The 7,852-nt window shown below is 38.7% G+C and overlaps 1 pseudogene; it reads left to right on the plus strand.

The window, feature by feature from the left end:
* Nucleotides 1-531: 531 nt before the first annotated feature.
* LOC145978146 (uncharacterized) overlaps nucleotides 532-7,852 on the plus strand; it is a 7,973-nt pseudogene continuing 652 nt past the window's right edge.

Consider the following 7,852-nt stretch of genomic DNA (forward strand, 5'->3'; position numbering starts at 1 on the left):
GGGCGTGATGCTGATCACATCACCCCCACTCACGACCGGATCAAGAAAGTGTGGGGCGTTACCCCCGCACCCCCTATACGCCTTCATGGCGTGGTGCTATGCACAGGGGAGCACTTTACCTTTTTTTTACCTTTTTACCACTGCCAGAGGTACCCCTAAGTGATTTGCCATGCAAGTACAAGGATCAGATTCCCATAGATGCCCGGAAATATTCAGACATAATGTCCCTGTTGGAATGGATATATATACCATAATTTTTATCTCAGCCTTGTTCCGACGGAAGTAGCTGCCGAGGAGAATGCAGAAATTCTGGGTGGACTTGATGACTGATACATTAGGAGGGCCTGGATCAGTTGAATTCAGAATAGTTTGTGCGACCTGCATTCATATGCCACTATTTGGTGTCAGTGCTGAGAATATTTTGGCTGATACTGCATGTGAATTAAACTTATATGTCATCTTTCTCTCCCTACAAAATTAACTTTGATTTTTCATTCTTATGTATATTTTTTTGTTCACAATATAATGGTCATGCATTCCTGTTTGTTGCTATTCCACGGAACTGACACCGAAGATTGTGATGTAATAAGGATCTAACCAACAATGGGAAACAATGAACTGAAAAAAAACTAATTTAATCATCTTTGCAATAATTGTACCACATTTGAATGTGTCCATGTAAACTGGAAACTTCAGACATGCTTTTGAAATCAACTATACGACAATACAAACAAAATTCAGATTTATGGATTTTTTTCAAACTTTGAAATGCTAATATCTCGAAAACAACTTTTTGAAGGTTAGCTCCTTCTTGCACCGAGCCCTTCATATATTTGGTCTTTCTTTGGTTAATTTCTAAACCAACTTTTCTCCCTGCACTTTCTGGTTGTCTGAACCCTCCTACAAGGTCTCTTGTGGTTCTGTTAATCAGATCTATGTCGTCTGCATATGCTAAAAATTGGAGTGTTCTATTCAGTAACGTGCTTCCTGGGTTTATTTCCATGTTTCGGATTACATGTTCCAGGCATATATTGAATTGGATTGTCGAAAGTATGTCACCTTGCCTCAGCCCTCTATTAACACTAAAATCTTGTGATTTTAGTGCGATTCTAACTTTATTTTTTGTTTGAGAAAGTGTCATCTTTACTAGCTTTACAAGTCTCTTTGGTATTCCGAAACTTGCCATAATGATATACAGTTGATTTCTACGGATGATTTTTTGTGTTTGTTAGCAAAATGTGGGGTTCTTCTTCATTAACTAATGCATAAGGTGCTAAAATATCTAATGAGTCCAACAATTCTTTATTCGGTTCAAATGTGTTATATTTAGTCCCAATCTGGATGTTTTCTAGCCGTAGTTTTACATAAGTTGAGGATTTCGGTTGTAATGTTATTTTATGTTTTGTTACAAATGTTGAACTTTGATTTAAATCTAACATTTGAAATATTTGATCAGGAATGGTGTGTACTTTGCTTTCGTCACTGGAAAATTGCCATTTTGGTGAATACCCTAATCTCTGCAATGAGATCGTATTATCTCCTAACGATATGTTTGCTTTATGTAGATTTAAAAAATCTGTGCCCAAAATTGCATACTGGAATTTTGTATTAGCTATTCTGAACGGGTGACAGTAAAATTTCCCACCGATTCGGAATCGTATGAAGGCAATTTGTCTGACAGTTATGGAATTTCCACTTATTCCTGCTATGGTTGAATTTATGTTTATTCTTTTTGCATTTGTTGGAACCAAGTTGTCATTTATTATACTACAATTTGCACCTATGTCTACAAGTACTTTACAAGGTTTCCTATTTACTGTTGCTTCTAGAAAACTAAGATTATTCTGTTTAATTATGGGAACTGTATGCGAACTTTTCCCCTGACGACCGTTCCCACGTTCATAGGGTTTCAATAGTTTAAAGAGGCATTAGGTGATTGTTGTTCCGATGAACCTGTCTGATTGTAATATACTTGTTGATTATATTGCTGGGCTGTATTTTGTTCACGTTGAGGGCAACAGTTTTGACAGGGTTGCCATCTCTGAGCTTGTTGAGGGTGTTGTCTCTGGAATGGCCTATAACCTCCTCTACGGCAATTTGAACGTCCCCTGTTCCCACGTTGGTAACCATTGTTTGAATTATTTGATCTATAAAAATTGTTACTTCTTTGGGAATGTGAACTATTCCTACCGTTATATCTTTGGCGTGCAGGAAATCTATTATTAGTTCTAGTAGGCTGTGATCTATTTCTGAACGTTTGTGCACCATTCTGAAAATGATTAATTTGGAGTTCATTCATTTTAATTTCCAAATCTTTTAATTGATCTTGTGTTACAAAGTTTTTTTCTGTTTGCAGTTGACTGTTTATTTCTTGTTGATTATTTGAGCTAGTTTGAGGTTCTTTTATGGGAGGTTGGGTTACTATGTTTTGCAATCCTATCTGATTTGTTGATGCAACTAGACCTTGAGTATATCTAAGCGCCGCTAATTCCCTAGCTTCTCTGTACGCTTGCTCTTCCAAAAGGGTTTGCTTTCTTTGCAAGTTGTTGATGAACCGTAGAAGTTCGTTCACCGAATTAAAATTCTTGTCGGAAGCTACCTGAAGGTACTGCGTACGCAGTCCCCTCACAATGTAATAAATTACCTGATCCACGGATGCTTGGGGGAGATATTTCTGAATCAAGGCATGCTTACGCAAAATGTAAGCTTGCGGGGTTTCCTGAATTTGTTGGACTTGTTCCTTTAAGAAATCTTCAACCAGGAGAGATTGACCAATGTCCCTAAAAGTGTTGGTAATTTCTGTTTTGAGCGTTTGATACTCCTTATTTGCATAATCTGGTTGAGATTTTATTCCCGTTATTAAATCTAAAGCGATTCCAGTGAGGAATAAAGGCAAGAAATCTTTTCTTTTTGCAGGGGTCCAAGTTAATGCATCCGCCATATTTTCAAAAGTTGTGAAAAATTGATCAACTTCTAAGGGTTTTGCCCCTGAAAACTTTTCCGGTTGAATAAAATTTGGTATGTTCAATGCCATGACTTCAGTATTCTTGACAACGGTGGAAGGAATAATGGCAACACAGTCCGTGGAATGTGCAGTGTTAGTGGAAAATTGCTGTATGTATCGCGACCTTGCCCTGGTGACTGGACGAGACGGTGAAATCGGAACCGTTTGTTCCGCCAGCTGTTGAGTCCTCGTTAAAGATAACTCTAATTCGTGTTCATTTTTCCTTAGCATTCCTAACCCGCGTTTTGAAGCACATATTTCCTATAAGGAACTCGCACCTACAACTAAAAGTTACAAAAAAAAGGCCCGTACCTCTACCATGTTTCCTCCTTCCCTTATTTCATTATTTTATTACCGGGGTGTAAGTAAGAAAAGGTACTAGCGAGAGGTTTAGTAACAAGGCTCAGACCATGCTATGTTCGGAGAGACGCCTCCGTCCTCCAGGTACATACCTGCGCTGTCTTCCTTGATGTTCACTCACCGAAACCAAATCCAATACTGATTACGAAATTCCCTTCCGATCTTCTCAGATCGGTTCGGTTGCTTCGCTATACAAATTCCAATACCTGTCGATTCATATCCGTCTGTCAGGCTGGTACCTTTCCACGGACGAGGCAAGTAATGGAATTTGTAAGGTCTGCATTCCAAACCGACGAGAACATCCTGTCTCCGTAATGTTTCGTTTCAAGTACACCTTCTAATATTTTACCTACAAGTCAACAATATGGTATCATATGCTTGTTTGTAATCTACGAAAAGTTGATGTACATTAATACTGAACTCGTAACACTTCTCCAAAAGGCATCGGACTGTGAACATATTATCTGTAGTGGATCTGTTCTGATGAAAGCCACATAGATAATCTCTTATGATCTCCCCTGCATAGGGTTCCAGTCTTTTTGCAAGTAGCTTTGATAACACTTTGTATGCTGTGCTTAATAGAGATATTCCTCTGTAGTTTCTGAATTCCATTTTATTTTCTTTCTTGTGGATCGGGCATATTACTACTACATTTCAATCTGATGACATTACTTCCTCTTACGATACTTGCACTATGTATATTTGTTCTCTTAATATATATACACACCTTGTTTTATTAATTTCGATTGAATACGTCCTTCCCCTGGCGCTTTATTATTCATAAGGCTATTAATGGCTTCTTCTACTTTCATTCTATTTGGTTCTGAAACAAGGGGTGTAAGGGGTGACCTTCCACGTAGGCGCCCAAAAGTCAACCTCACTTCCACGTAGTGCACCCTGGACTAAAGACTAACGAGGCTCTGGCGACTGGCACTATGGCCAGTATAATTTTGTGTGTCTTGTCCTGTTTGTTGTCCTTGTGTGTGCTGAGTGCCCGTTTACGGCCTCAGCTTTTAACAGAAGTCAGAACATTTTAACATTTTTAGTTATGCAACGCTAGAGTTGTTATTTATAATGATAAGGGGCTGGCCCCCGTATAATGTGACGGGAGCAAAATAGCCTAAGTGCTGACGCTCCCAAAATTTTAACTTCAAAATAAAAAAAATCAAATTTGGTTCTGAAACAAGTACTTTTTGTCCATATATTGCATATCTACCTAGGTATGTCCATATAGCATTTACAATGATTAAGCTAATATAATGTGACTGATATGAAATTTATATGTGAGGAATATATAATTTTAGTATGACATTCATTTTTCAGGCGATGGTTGTGATTCCTCCGGACGACCATGGTGGCACCACATTTGGAAGGCAGCAAAAGCAAACCACACTAAAATTCACATGAATGCTCTAGAAGGAATTCTAAACATGTATTTTCTCAGAATTTGAAACATCATAGTAGTTTTTCGAAAGGAAAATAATTTTTGAAAAAGTTTTGGATTAGACAAGCGTTCATGAAGGGCTAATGAAACCATTTGTTGACAAAGGATGTAGTACGTCAAACAAGTCACAAAGGATATAAACTGTGAGAGATACAGAGATATGGAGATCTCAGCAGATGGCTGGAAGAAATAGGGAGATGCACTGTACAGAATGTAAGGCAGCGACAATTCAAGAATTCGCAAGTATTTTTTTGTGAGGATATAAAGAGGAGATATGAAACAAGTGTATGGAATGAGAGAAAGCAAGTGAATTAAAGAAGTAAGACTTTGATAGAGAGAGAAGTACAAGACGCACCACGGAGAGGAAAAGAAGGTCACATAAAGAAACGAAGGAATGAAAGGAAAGAGATAAAGATACATAGAAAGGAATAGAGACAATAAAGAAGAAAGTGAGACAGCGTACAAGAGGAGAAGTAGCAAAAGGAATCAAGTGAGGAAGTGATAACGAAGAAAGATATGCTAAAACTACAACAGCTAGAATGAAAATACAACGGAAGGGAAAGAAGAAAATTACAAATATAAAGAAGAGGAGGATCGTGACCACCTTTGTCCCTCCTGGGGGGTGCTCGTGCATGTGTGCGTGTGCTCACAAAAGTTCGGACATAAAATGCCTAATTGGGCACATTACGTTAGGAGAAAGTAAAGTGGTTATCTTTACCGGATGGAAATATACTGCCCTTCCTTCATTTGCACTCAACCTATTTTACATTAGTTTCCGTGTTTTTCTTACAATCGTCCGTCCCTAATCTCGTCTTCCTCGTGTTGAAATGGGCCTTATGCTTTAATCTGTACATGAATTTGTAATTTATGTGTGTCTTACGTACGGTATGGGCGGAAAGATAGAAGTATTACGAGAGAACACCACATCCAGAGAGAGAATGAGGCAGAGAAATGTGTGAGAATGTGTGGTGAAATGTAAAGCGATAGTACGGCGGAAAGGTGCAAGAGATTCAGTGAATAAAGATAGACGAGAAGAAAAAAAAGACAGAAACTTCACAGAGAGGGAGAAGAGAGAGGCACAGCAGTGGAGAATAAGTTAAAGAGAAATAAATAAAGAGACATGCATTAAGGGTGTTATATAGATATTCGTTAAAATATCTATATAGTACATCGGCTACAGAAAATCAGACAGGGATACACACACGCGCACGCGATATATATATTGTGAATAAACAGAGACGTAAAGACAAAACAACGGAGGGAGAAAACAAAGTGATACTGTGATGAAACAATCGAGAGAGGTACATAGAAAGAAACAAATATACCCAAATACAGAGGACAAAAGATAAAGGCATAAAGATAGATACAGAGAAGAAGAAAAAGAGACAGCAACAAAGGAAGAGAGCTACAGAGAAAGAGAGACAAAGGGAGGTATAGAGAAAAGAGAAAAAGGATAGAAAGAGACACAAAGGATGAGAGCTGCAGAGAAAGAAGGACAAAGGGAGGGATAGAGAAAGAGACAAAGAATGAGAGAAAGTTGATAGTAAGACACAAAGGAAGAAATCTACAGAAAAAGACAAAAGGAGAGATCGGGAATGAGAAGAAGACAGACACAAAGGAAGAGAGAACGAAAGAGAGACAAAGAGGATAGAAAGAGACAAAGAAGGAGGGAAAGAGGAAGAGTCAGATACAGAGGAAGAGAGCTTGAAAGAAAACGAGACCAGTGGGAGTAATAGAGGAAGAGACAGAGAAAGAGAGAAAGGGGAAAGACAGGCACAAAGGAAGAAATCTACAGAAAAAGACAAAAGGAAAGATAAAGAAAGAGAAGAAGACAGACACAAAGGAAGAGAGTTAGAAAGAAAGCGATACAAAGAGGAGAGAAAGAGGAAGAGCCAGATACAAAGGAATAGAGCTTGAAAGAAAAAGAGACCAGGGGGAGTAATAGAGGAAGAGACAGAGAAAGAGAGAAAGGGGAAAGACAGGCACAAAGGAAGAGAGTTAGAAAGAAAGAAAGAGAGAAAGAGTCATAGCAGAAGAGAATGAGAAAAAGGCGCAATGAGTGATGATGTCAGTCGCAAACGAGAAATCTATAGTACGGGACTGTATATGTATAGGATGATAATATCAGTTTTCGAGGGCTCGTAGTTTTGAAACAAGACCTTCATGGTAGAAACTGCGCAACACCTGCATGAATTTACAAATTTCTCAGTGCAATATATACAAAAAATTACCCATATTATCACTTTCTTCCAATATGGCCGCCACGCGTCACACTACATCATAATTAGTAGTTCTATTCCAGTTAATTTCGAATGTGTGAAGATTTGAACCTTCTTCTGACCAATTGTGTCTGGCTTTAAATTTCTGCTCACGCGAAATGGACAATGAAACTGCTTCTGCTTTAAACCGCCGAGCACTGGTGTCGCATGATGAGAATGTAATTTTCTTCCACGTCATTTAACGGTTGTCACACTGTCACCGATACAAGATTAATTCCGACACCATCGAGCTCGCGTGGTGTTAAATGTGTAGAGAGTTGTAGAGACACATCCACACACATCTGTGTTAAGGGATGATGATATGTGGAGCAGGAGCGATCCATGATTGCCGTAATGAGGGAACGTGTTCGCTATATCGAAGTTAATGAGAGTTGGAGCTTCGATTACGGAGTAACGGCGATATGCTCCTCGTGTATTGGCAGTTAGCAAGAAACTGAAGAGAAACCCTCCAATAGGTACGTCTGTGTCAACTATCGATATTTTGGAAATTACAAGGGCCATGAAGACAAAATCTAGTGCACTGATAGCTCAAATAATGGCTCAAAGTAGCAGGTCTGTCTGTCTGGCCGTGAGAGACAACAATCGATCGAAAATGGCCTGTCGATATATCGTATACTTGCAACTGTCCAGATTTAAAGGTTGAAGACCTTTTTTACAACATGACATAAGAGAAGAAATAGTTGTAAAAGGAGACGAAGAAAGAAAGAGAGAGAGAGAAAAATAAAACGAAGGGAGAGGAAGGAAAGCAAAGAAGAAAAAAAGAGA

The sequence above is a fragment of the Lepisma saccharinum genome, chromosome 24 (assembly GCF_977018435.1).
Source record: "Lepisma saccharinum chromosome 24, izLepSacc3.1, whole genome shotgun sequence".
Taxonomy (NCBI): Eukaryota; Metazoa; Arthropoda; class Insecta; order Zygentoma; family Lepismatidae; genus Lepisma; species Lepisma saccharinum.